Below are 13,435 nucleotides of genomic sequence, written 5' to 3'. Positions count from 1 at the left end.
GAAAGTAATTTGAAATTGACAAGTTGAAACACAGCCTATAGATAATTAGCAGGCAGCGCGTGTTAACTGTCCTGTTGCGTAACAATCAGATTTTGGAACAGTCAGCGCATTCTGACATCATGTGCATAAAACAACTCAGGCTGGGACCGTTAGAGATATTTGGAACTCACGTGGGAAAAGGTTAGGTCACCACAGAAGTTAGTGTGAAGACCAACATGACAGACATGAAATTTAAAAAATTGTTTTGTAATCTAACAATAAAAAAAAATGTAAATTAGTTGTTTATACAAAACTTTACTGCATTTGGTCATCCCCAAAATGTGGCCTTTGAAATGTTTATGCTGGTGCTTTTCCATGTGTTCTATGTTTGTGCTTTTCTAATAACCATTTTCTGTGTTCATGGACCTGACTGATTGAACAAACCCTACAAAAACAGTATCTGCAATTTGGCAGTACGCCCAGACCCGTGCTTTGAGAACGATATCTCAGTTTCAAGGTCTCAGCTTCGAGAGAAGAAGCCTTGTGATGTATTGATATGTCACATATATGACCCCGTATTGGTTGGTCACATGAGTGAAGCAAACGTTAATGATTCATTCATTTTGAATAAGCTAAATCATGTAAATAAGAGAACTAACGGTACTGCCCCGTGAGAGCTCCTGACAGACGTTCACCATGGTGCATCAAATTTGGCTCATTTAAGATTGACTACAATTTGGCGTCACAAACCCGATTACTGATTCTGCCTGCAGAGCTTTCCAGTGGGGGTCTGCGAGGAAAACCGGTGGCGCATTTTATGAAGCGTGAGAGAAATTCCCATCTGACCAAAAGATGACTAGACCCGCCCAGACCCTTATGGAGAGCTGCCCAGTAGGAAACACATAATCCGCGAACAATTGAGGGACGGCAACTGATTTCAGTAAGTCAATTTCAATGAATCTGTATAAAAATAATAATTTAAACAATTTAAAAATCAAGGCGAGTAACGCATAAATAGGTACCCGTATTCTTATAGAGAGAAGGATATTCACTAGTTTTATTAGAAGACTAGAGCGAGGGCGTAAGAGTGCCATGGAAAGCCCCACTGACAGCTATCTGTAGGCATTCATAAGAAACATCTAAGAGGACTGCAGCCACTACAAATAACACAAGGTATTTTTGAGTACGGGGTGTTATTTAAATGTATAGCAGTATACATATAGCAAGTAACAACAAGAGAATTGTTGAAGATACACATGGGTAATAAGGGAGATTACGGGTGTATTTGGTAATAGTACTAAATAAAAGTGGATGTGAACATTGTGAGATATGACATATTAAGATGTGAGAGAAAAATGATGTATTTATCTGCTTTGTTTGATGTTAATAGTTAACAATTAAATGCTTAACATTGGTAAAGAGATTTTTATAACTTGCAATACTGTGCTTCTGAGAAAGAATAGTTCCCTCCTCTCTGCTCCCTGCAGCTGGTTTAGATGTATCATCAAGGACATGGGGCGACTCAGAGATAACTTGTAGCTTGGGATAGAGATCAACTCGAGGAACAAAATGGACCTGTATTGTTACAAAATCATCTTCTGTCTCTGAGTAACTTGGTCACGCGGCAAAGACAAAGAGCCTCTGAGATTGACCACAGTTCTTCGGCCCATCCTGTTCTTCTTTTATCATTTTTACATGTTATCCTCTACCTGTATATCCAATGGCAGTGGTGGACAGAACCCTAGATAACGTTACAGATCGAAAAAACTCAGCTCACAGAACAGTTTGGGGCATTCATTCACCTCTTTCACACGTGAGCTAGTTCCCTGACAGCACTCATTCACTCAGTAATTTATAGCTACATTTCAATCTTATGATCAAATTTCAACATTTTATCCATATTTCAATGTTGTTATCCAAATTTAAATCAGTTTATTGTCAAAATGCTGAAGAGATGAGTCTTCAGTAAAGACTTAAAGGTTGAGACCGAGTCTGCATCTCTCACATGGGTAGGCAGACCATTCAATAAAAATGGAGCTCTATAGGAGAAAGCCCTGCCTCCAGCTGTTTGCTTAGAAATTCTAGGGACAATTAGGAGACCTGTATCTTGTGACCGTAGCGTACGTGTAGGTATGTACGGTAGGACCAAATCGGAAAGATTAGGTAGGAGCAAGCCCATGTAATGCTTTGTAGTAAAACCTTGAAATCAGCCCTTGCCTTAGGAAGCCAGTGTAGGGAGGCTAGCACTGGAGGAATATGATCAAATTTGGGGGTTCTAGTAAGGATTCTAGCAGCCATATTTAGCACTAACTGAAGTTTATTTAGTGCTTTATCCAGGTAGCCGGAAAGTAGAGCATTGCAGTAGTCTAACCTAGAAGTAACAAAAGCATGGATTAATATTTCTGCATCCTTTTTGGACAGAAAGTTTCTGATTTTTGCAATGTTACGTAGATGGAAAAAAGCTGTCCTTGAAACAGTCTTGATATGTTCGTCAAAAGAGAGATCAGGGTCCAGAGTAACGCCGAGGTCCTTCACAGTTTTATTTGAGACGACTGTACAACCATCAAGATTAATTGTCAGATTCAACAGAAGATATCTTTGTTTCTTGGAACGTAGAACAAGCATCTCTGTTTTGTCCGGGTTTAAAAGTAGAAAGTTTGCAGCCACCCACTTCCTTATGTCTGAAACACAGGCTTCTAGCGAGGGCAATTTTGGGGCTTCACCATGTTTCATTGAAATGTACAGCTGTGTATCATCCGGATAGCAGTGAAAGTTAACATTATGTTTTCGAATGACGTCCCCATATATAGTGAAAACAATAGTGGTCCTAAAACGGAACCTAAAGTAGACAAATAATTAGTCATAATTAACCCTTGCCACCATTATGATGTTGTCAAGTTCACTTTGGAGAGATGGCAATGTTACCATGTGCTAGAAAAGTTTGTCAGAAATATCTAGCAATGCTAATGTTAGCTAGCTAAAATGTAGGTGTTCTCCCCTCAATCTTTGTTAGCTAAAGTTATACTGCATCTAATGTCAATCTGGAGACGTCACAATGATGACAAAAGCTTGACCTATTAATTATTTCCCTCCTTTTGAAATGTCATCCTGTTTCCAAGCAACAGTTATGCACTTTAGACCAGTGGTGGAAAAAGTACCCAATTGTCATACTTGAGTAAAAGTAAAGATCCCTTAATAGAAAATGACTCAAGTAAAAGTGAAAGTCACCCAGTAAAATATTACTTGAGTAAAACTCTAATAGCATTTGGTTTTAAATATACTTAAGAATAAAAAGTAAATATAATTGTTAAAATGTAATTAAGTATCAAAAGTAAAAGTAAAAGTATAAATCATTTGAAATTCCTTGTATTAAGCAAACCAGACGGCACAATTTTCTTGTTTTTTAAATTTACGGATACCTAGGGGCACACGCCTACACATAATTTACAAACGAAGCATTTGTGTTTAGTGAGTCCACCAAATGAGAGGTAGTAGGGATGACTATGGTCAAAGCATGTAAGATGGCTGTGACAGAGAGGGCTGCCTCGCTTCCAGTTCTAGTTCTTAGGAAACTTTGTAGTATTTAGTTTTTTTATTGATTATTGCTTACATTGTTAGCCCAGAAAATGTGACATGTTATTACATACAGCCGGGAAGAACTATTGGATATCAGAGCGGCGGTAACTCATCAGCACTACCAGCATTACTACCAGGAGTACGACTTTCCAGAAGCAGATCCTTTGTCCGCACCACCCAGGGCAATTTAACTGATTCCAGAGGACAACCCAAACAACGGCGGTAAAAAATAGGGACTCGAAGCGGACTTCTAGTCCGACTTAGGAGGCGCGCACACCACCCACCGCTTCCGAGTATATTACTCACTAATGTTCAGTCCCTGGATAACAAAGTTGACGAGATCAGGGCAATGGTTTCTTTCCACAGAGACATCAGGGATTGTAACATACTCTGTTTCACGGTAAACATTTTGCTTCCTATAGGCACAAACTCAAACTATAAGTACCTGTGCTAAGGACTATTCAATGCTGGTCTGACCAATCGGAATCCACACTTGATCACGCGGACTGGGATATGTTCAGGGTAACTTCCGAGAATAATGTTGACGGTTACTGATTTCATCAAGAAGTGGAAATAGGCGATGTTGTACATAGGAGATGTTGTACCCACTGTGACTATTAAAACCTACCCTAACCAGAAACCGTGGCTAGATGGCAGCATTCCCGCAAAACTGAAAGCGCGAACCACTGCAATTAACCATGGCAAGGTGACTGGGAATATAGCAGAATACAAACAGATTAGTCATTCCCTCCGCAAGCCAATCAAACAGGCAAAACGTCAGTATAGAGATAAAGTGGAGTCGCTATTCAACGGCTCAGACACGAGACATATGTGGCAGGGTTGACAGACAATCACAGACTACAAAAGGAAAATCAGCCACGTCGCGGACACTGACAGCTTGCTCCCGGACAAGCTAAACACTTTCTTTGCCCGCTTTGAGGATAACACAGTGGCACCAACGCAGCCGGCTACCAAGGACTGTGGGCTCTGCTTCTCCATAGCCGACATGAGTAAGACATTTAAACGCGTTAACCCTCGCAAGGCTGCCGGCCCAAACCGCATCCCTAGCCGCTTCTTCAGAGCATGCGTAGACCAGCTGACTGGTGTGTTTACAAACATATTAAAATCTCTCCCTATCCCAGTCTGCTGTCCCCACATGCTTCAAGATGGCCATTGTTCCTGTACCCAAGAAAGCTAAGGTAACTGAACTAAATGACTATCCCCGTAGCACTCACTTCCGTCATCATGAAGTGCTTTGAGAGACTAGTCAAGGACCATATCACCTCCACCCTACCTGACACCCTAGACCCACTCCAATTTGCTTACCACCCCAATAGGTCCACAGACGACGCAATCGCAATCACACTGCACACTGCCCTAACCCATCTGGACAAGAGGAATACCTATGTAAGAATGCTGTTCATCGGCTACAGCTCAGCATTTAACACCATAGTACCCTCAACTCGTCATTAAGCTCGAGGCCCTAGGTCTCGACCCCACCCTGTGCAACTGGGTCCTGGACTTCCTGACGGGCCGCCCCCAGGTGGTGAGGGTAGGAAACAACATCTACACCCCGCTGATCCTCAACGCTGGGGCCCCACAAGGGTGTGTTCTCAGCCCTCTCCTGTACTCCCTGTTCACCCATGACTGCGTGGCCATGCACACCTCCAACTCAATCATCAAGTTTGCAGACGACACTACAGTGGTAGGCTTGATTACCAACAACGACGAGACAGAGGAGGGAGCGGCCCCCTATCCACATCGACGGGACAGTAGTGGAGAAGGTGGAAAGTTTTAAGTTCCTCAGCGTACACATCACTGACAAACTGAAATGGTCCACCCACACAGACAACGTGGTGAAGAAGGCGCAACAGCGCCTCTTGAACCTCAGGAGGCTGAAGAAATTCGGCTTGTCACCAAAAACACTCACAAACTTTAACAGATGCACAATCAAGAGCGTCCTGTCGGGCTGTATCACCGCCTGGTACGGCAACTGCTCTGTCCACAACCGTAAGGCACTCCAGAGGGTAGTGAGGTCTGCACAACGCATCACCGTGGGCAAACTACCTTCAATCCAGGACACCTACACCACCCAATGTCACAGGAAGGCCAAAAAGATCATCAAGGACAACAACCACCCGAGCCACTGCCTGTTCACCCCGCTATCATCCAGAAGACAAGGTCAGTACAGGTGCATCAAAGCAGGGACAGAGAGACTGAAAAACAGCTTCTGTACATATTCTTATTCATTCCTTTACACTTGTGTGTATAAGGTAGTTGTTGTGAAATTGTTAGGTTAGATTACTTGTTAGATATTACTGCATGGTCGGAACTAGAAGCACAATCATTTCGTTACACTTGCATTAACATCTGCTAACCATGTGTACGTGACAAATAAAATTTGATTTGATTTCACCCCGCTACCATCCAGAAGGCGAGGTCAGTACAGGTGCATCAAAGCTGGGACCGAGAGAATAAAAAACAGCTTCTATCTCAAGGCCATCAGACTGTTAAATAGCCATCAGAGAGGCTGCTGCTTACACACAGACTTGAAATCATTGGCCACTTTAATAAATGGAACACTAGTCACTTTAATAATGTCACTTTAATAATATTTACATATCTTGCATTACTCATCTCATATGTATATACTGTATTCTATTCTACTGTATCTAGGTCTATGGCACTCTGACATTGCTCATCCATATGTTTATATATTATTAATTCCATTCCTTTACTTAGATTTGTGTGTCTTCGAAATGTATTGTGAAATTGTTAGATATTACTTGTTAGGTATTGCTGCACTGTCGGAACTAGAAGAATAAGAATTTCACTACACCCGCAATAACATCTGCTAAACACATGTATGTGACCAATAAAAAAATATTTGATTTGACTTGATTTGGATGTTCCCTTGATAAGTGTGTGAATTGGACCATTTTCTTGTCCTGCTAAGCATTAGTACTTTTGTGTGTCAGTGAAAATGTACGGAGTAAAAAGTACATTATTTTCTTTAGGAATGTAGTGAAGTAAAAGTAAAAGTTGTCGTGTAGACATTGTAATGTTGTAAATGACTATTGTAGCTGGAAACGGCAGATTCCGACAGAGGCCCATTATCAGCAACCATCACTCCTGTGTTCTAATGGCACGTTGTGTTAGCTAATCCAAGTTTATCATTTTAAAAGGCTAATTTATCATTAGAAAACCCTTTTGCAATTATGTTAGCACAGCTGAAAACTGTTGTTCTGGTTAAAGAAGCATTAACACTGGCCAGAGTTCCTCTTTGTTGCAACTCTGCCTAGAAGGTCAGTAGAATAGAAACACCATAATATTAATCAATATTTGTTCCAGTCATCTCATGAGTCTCCCTGTCAAGGCCAATACAGGTATTGAACCAGCATCTGTAGCAACACAGCTTCCACTGCTACACAGCGTCTTAGACCGTTGTGCCACTCAGGCGCTGTACAACGTGACTGTTCGGGAGTGGCCTACAGTACTACAGTAAACGCAAAATAATCCTAATAAATAAAATACTAAAAACCTTAGTGTGACAACAGTTTTAGTAAGTAATACTGAAGTTGTGCGCAATTATCAGTTTCTATTTCGGTTTATGCCACCCATTCATTGTCAGTTAGAGACACAGTAGGACCCAAAAGCATAATCAGTACTCTAACTCCCCCTTGCGCTGGTCTGGAACAATGAAGTGGTAATTCAGGGTACCGTGCCAAACCACAAATGACCTCTTAAGTCCCGCGGTGTAAGCTCGCAACTTTTAAAGGAGGAACCAATGTACCTAATATATACGATCACTCTATCCAACGTTCCTTAATCTACTTATTTGTGAAAGAGCACACTAGTCTATGATGGATGGAAAAGGGGTCTTAAAAAACATCTTCTTGAAAAATGTGAAGGTGTTAGAAATACATCAAAGCTCAATAATGTTTAAGTAATGGCCCATGTCAACTAATATCAACATTTACATTTAGCTTTGCAGAAATTGTTTGCCTTCTGTAAGTTTAAGAAATATTGCCTAGTGTCTTGTCATTCTGTCACCAAAAACCCACATATCTTTAAGATATTTTATACTGAACAAAAATATAAATGCAACATTTATTTTTTTATTTAACCTTTATTTATTCTTATTTACTGACGGCCTACCCCGGCCAAACCCTTCCCTAACCCGGACGCTGGGCCAATTGTTTGCCGCCCTATGGGACTCAGGATCACGGCCGGTTGTGATACAGCCCAGGATCTGGGCCTGAGATGCAGTGCCTTAGACCGCTGTGTTACTTGGGAGACCCCAACATGCAACAATTTCAAATATTTTACAGTTTATATAAGGAAATCAGTCAATTTAAAAAAAGAATTAGGCCATAATCTATGGATTTCACATGACTGGGCAGGGACGCAGCCTTGGGTGGAGCTTGGAGGGCATACTGTGTAATGTGTAATGATCATGCTGTTTAATCAGCGTCTTGGTATTTCACAACTGTCAGGTGGATGGATTATCTTGACAAATTATAAAAATGTTCACTAACAGGGAGGTAAACAAATTTGTGCAAAAATTTGAGAGAAATAAGCTTTTTGTGCATATGGGACATTCCTGGGATCTTTTATTTCAGCTCATGAAACATGGATCAACACTTTACATGATGCATTTATATTTTAGTTCAGTATATCATTTCACTCCCTCATGAGGAGGGAGGATTATGAAAGTTCACAGAAGCAACAAGTAAAGGTAGACTTAACAATTAGTTCTAGTGCTTTTAATTATACACATTTTGTTTATGAATTATTAAGTGATTAAAACGTGTTACTCTGTTACCAAATCGGTTACAGACTGACCGAAAGATCTGTAACACAATGACTGTAATTGAATTGGCCCCAGTGGGAACTCATAGTAGTCACAATCCACAGTTACAGTAGAGTACGGTACAGCAGAGTACAGTAAAGAAAAACAGAGTATAGTTCAGTACAGTAGAGTTCAGTACAGTACCGTACATTAGAGCACACATTAGTAGAGTACAGTATAATGTAATATACTCTACTCTACTGTACTTTCAAGTACTGTACTAAACTATACTCTGCTATAGTGTACTGTGCTCTACTATACTGTACTGTACTGTACTTAACTATACGGTGCTGTATTGTGCTCTACTGTACTGTACTGAACTAATCTACTCTACTCTACTGAACTTACTCTACTGTACAGTACTGTGCTCTACTCTACTGTAGTGTGTGCTGTGCTGTATTGTGATGTCAACATAGACATCTAAGATTGGTACAGATTTGATCCGGTCTGGACCAACCAAATGTGGGTTTGTTTCGGGGCAGAGCTCGTTAGAATATTAACCAGTGTGTAGAATAATACACAAACATGCAAAGGAGGATGTTAAATGTTTCTACCTTTGTGTAGCTATTCAGTATAAATCACCATGAAGAGAATGGTCACCTTCTTCTCCAACGCATTTCAAAAAGGAGGCAAGGAGAGACAATGCAAGGAATCAAAGAAAAATGAATTGAGAAAGAGCCTAGAATTGCTACTATTGTGCTGTTTTTCCAGTCCAGGGGCACCCCCGCTCAGCTGAACAGAAAAAGCAGCAGCCACATTGATCACGTCTGTAAATCAGTCAGGTCAAATCAAGTGAACTCATTTCAAGTCAGTACCAGGTTGATTAGCTGCCAAGCAGTTTACCAACAGAATCTGGGATCATTTGACCAATAGGGATAGAGCAGTGCTGAATTATTGCTTGAGTTATTTCATATTAAGCATAATAACATAAATCACACTGTACAGTCAGTACAGTTACACACACTCTTGCCATATTAAACTATGTACACATTCAATTCAGTTTCTGAATACACCGCTGTTTTCATATCTCCCTTCAATTTTACCAAATGTCTGGTCATGTGAAATCATTTAGGCCTGCTTGTGTTCATTTAATGATCTGAAGGATGTTTTTTGAGGAGACATTCCAGACTTATTTGATTGGATGTGGATTTTTTTTTAGAAAGAGCGTGTCAGTGTGTGATCTGGAGATTTGTCCTTCTTCATTCTTGATAATTGAATACGCTCATCTAAAAACACTTATTCAACGCAACTTTGTCATTGAAAATCACACAAAGTGCACAATGTGATAATTGCTAAGATGACTGATCCCAAACATCCCAGCACCCAGATGTCTAGACAAAACTTTTCGAAGGGATTCGGCTGTATTTGTCACGTCACACTAGACTCACTGTCTAGAAGCTATTTGGATAAGATAAGCTAAGCTTTTTTGGGGGGGTTGACATTTCTAATCTATTTTATTCTAAAAGAGAGCCTTCTTGCCTATTGTAACAGAGTAAATAGGCATTTTAACGTCATAGATTTAGCCGGTGGTAATTTGTGGAATAGACAGCGGCTGGAATGCGTTTTAACCAATCAGTATTCAGGATTAGACCCACCCCTTGTATAAACAGTATAGACTGGGTGTACATAAACTGACCCAAATTTCTCGCTCCAATAATTTATATAGTTTTTTTCCTGACCAAACTATTTATCACTTATAACTAGGGTTAGGATCAGGTCACATGGTCAGGCCATATGCCCGTAGCCTACTTAGTAATGTCTTGTGAGACAGAGAGACAAGCTAAACTAAGATGGCCCAGTCAAACAGTACAACATAGACCTTAATTACTGACTCAGCACTGGAGTCAGCAGAGCTCTGAACCTTACTATGCAGCCACTTGTCTTAGATCCATGATTAGACAACCCAGCACATTTCTACACTAAATAAAACACTATTTGACACCTAAAACCACTCAGGTCTACTGTAATTGAGTGAACATGATATCACATTTTGAAATCACATTAAGAACCTATGAAACATATGGTACTGTGAGCTCAAAGTTCACTCCACTAATAAGTCTGTCCAGTACCTCAGGACGCCCATGAACTTGAACTTTTTATGTTGACTGAGAGGAATATCTGAACAACACAAGTCTGATCAGCTGTTGTTTGCTGTGTATTTCTATGCCAGCAGGACTGCATTTTGTAGTTCTGAAAATGGTACAGGTCATTTCAAAAAGTTACATCGGTTACTTATTGTAAAAGTGCAATCAAATGTTAATTACGGTCTAGAACCCGCAATTTTAAGCTATTTGCAGAAAATAAGTCCTGGATGCTTTGCTAGCAATAGACAACAATAAATCCACAGGGGCCGACCAATGGCATCCTGGTCTTCTTAAGTGAGCAGAGCCCATCATTTTTTATTTAACATTGTTATCAGAAAATATTCCAAAGGTATGGAAATCACCTCTTGTGCTGCCATAAGGGCGGGGATAGTAGTGATCTTAATAATTATCGACCCATTTCAAGGCTTCCTTGTCTAGCTAAGATTCTTGAATCCTTGGTAAATGTACAACGTTTCACCATTAAAGCAACCACTTTAGCTCTTAATGATCTTATTAACGTTTTAGACACTAAAATGAAATGTGCTGCTTTGTTTGTGGACCTGTCAAAAGCTTTTGGCACTGTTTGATCATGCTATTTTATTGAATAAGTTGTCCTTGATAGACTTGAGATCAGACGCCTTTTCATGGTTTCATGATTATCTTAGTGACAGAACTCAGGCCATCGTGATTGATGGGGTTAAGTCTGAATTTCCTGAAGTACATAAAGGTGTACCACAGGGGTCGATTTTGGGACCTGTTTTCCTCACTATTTGTGACTCGTTTCAGGAAACTAGGCGTATGTTGCCGCCACTAATTCACAGGATAGCCATTTGAACGTAAACTTTTTTTAAATCAAAAAGGCAGAAATGCCTTCTGGAACATGTGAACTTTCATGTGCCTTAATAACAAGCTTGTAAGCCATCTGTAAATATGAATACAATTGTTAAATTACAAGCCTAGTTGGTTTATCCACAGAAAAAGCAAGCAACCTTCCCGCTAGCCAAAAACGTTATACTATTATGTATGCTACTGCCCCAAATGTTGATCTGGCCATGTCCAAATTACAGTCAGATTTATAGCTATGCAGGAATCCCTTGCTGATTTAAATCTTGTGCTTAATACGGGCAAAATTAAATACATGTTGTTTTCAAACTCTCATAAGAATGATTCAGATGAACTACAAATACATTCCTCCTCCACCAAACTTTACAGTTGGCACTATGCGTTCTCCTGGCATCCGCCAAACCCATATTTGTCCATTGCACTGCCAGATTGTGAAGTGTGATACATCACTCTAGAGAACATGTTTCCACTGCTCCAGAGTCCAAAGGCGGCGAGCTTTACACCACTCCAGCCGACGCTTGGCATTGGGCATGGTGTACTTAGGCTTGTATGTGGCTGCTCGGCCATGGAAACCCATTTCATGAAACTCCTGATGAACAGTTGTTGTGCTGATGTTGCTTCCAGAGGCAGTTTGGAACTCGATAGTGAGTGTTTCAACCGAGGACAGACGATTTGTACGCGCTGCGTGGTTCAGCACTCAGCTGTCCGTTCTGTGAGTTTATGTGGCCTACCACTTTGTGGCTGAACCGTTGTTGCTCCTAGATGTTTCCACTTCACAATAACAGCACTTACAGTTGACTGGGGCAGCTCTACCAGTGCAGAAATTTGACGAACTGACTTGTTGGAAAGGTGGCATCCCATGACGTTACCACGTTGAAAGTCAGTGAGCTCTTCAATACAAGCCATTCTACTGCCAATGTTTGTCTATGGAGATCATATGGCTGTGTACTCAATTTTATACACCTGTCAGCAATGGGTGTGGCTGAAATAGCCAAATCCACTCATTTGAAGGGGTGTCCCCACACATTAGATGGTTCTCCAATCGAATGTGTTCCCGCATATAAATACTTAGGCATTTGGATTGATATGGATTTGACGTTTAAAAAACATGTACATGAGCTGGTTAAGAAGCTAATATTTAAAGTTGTATTTTTCTACAGAAACAGATTGTGCCTTTCTCTAAGCAGTAGGAAGCAGATTATTCAGTCAACCTTTTTATCTGTTCTTGATTATGGTGATGTTATTTATCGGTGCAGCTGCTCCTACTCTTAAACCTTTTGGATGCCATCTACCATAGTGCCCACAGTGACAGTTTTGAAACTGCATCACTGCATCACTGCATCCTGTATCAAAAGGTTGGCTGGACTAAAGGCCCGTAGATCTCTACATTACTCCCTTGTTTACAAAGCCCTACTTCATAAACGTCACTCTTATCTAACTTTGCGGTTGCATTCACAGGATTGGTTAACGCTTGAGGTTCCTAGGGTCTCCCCCGAGCTAGGTAAATCTGCTTTAAGTTTTAATGCATCGTATTGCTGGAATAAAATTTTAAAATGTAATGTTGATGTTCTGGTGCCGTTCGGGCAATTTAAACTATTGATTAGGGACATTTGTGGAAGAATGTACCTGTTTTTCTGGGTGATTTGGTATGTTTTATTTGTGCTTCCCGTCACTGTGTTTTTGTATTTTAATGTGTATATATAGTTTGGGTATAATGTGTATATTTATGTTGTACATACAGGTCACAATTGTAAAAGAGACCGAGGTCTTAATATGTCTTCCCTGTTCAAATAAAAGTTAAATAAATCCATAACAAATTACGAATGGGGGCCTCACCACTCCATCCACCACAAGCAACACTCATCTGGATGATACATGGCAGGCATTTTGCTTCAGAGCACTCATCCCACATTGCCTTTCAATGAGAAGGCAATGGGCCAATATGAAGCTTGGCATTATGGTATGGTTATGATATGGTGAGGGGTCAGACCTGGAATTTAGCCAGGAAGACATGGTTAGCATCCCTACTCTTGCAATAAGTTCCATGGGACAAATTCTTTTAGAACACAGAAAGTCAGAAGCTTGATTTAATGTCATATCC

The sequence above is a fragment of the Oncorhynchus clarkii genome, chromosome 15, assembly GCF_045791955.1.
Source record: "Oncorhynchus clarkii lewisi isolate Uvic-CL-2024 chromosome 15, UVic_Ocla_1.0, whole genome shotgun sequence".
NCBI lineage: Eukaryota > Metazoa > Chordata > Actinopteri > Salmoniformes > Salmonidae > Oncorhynchus > Oncorhynchus clarkii.
Note: the sequence above shows the minus strand (reverse complement) of the source record.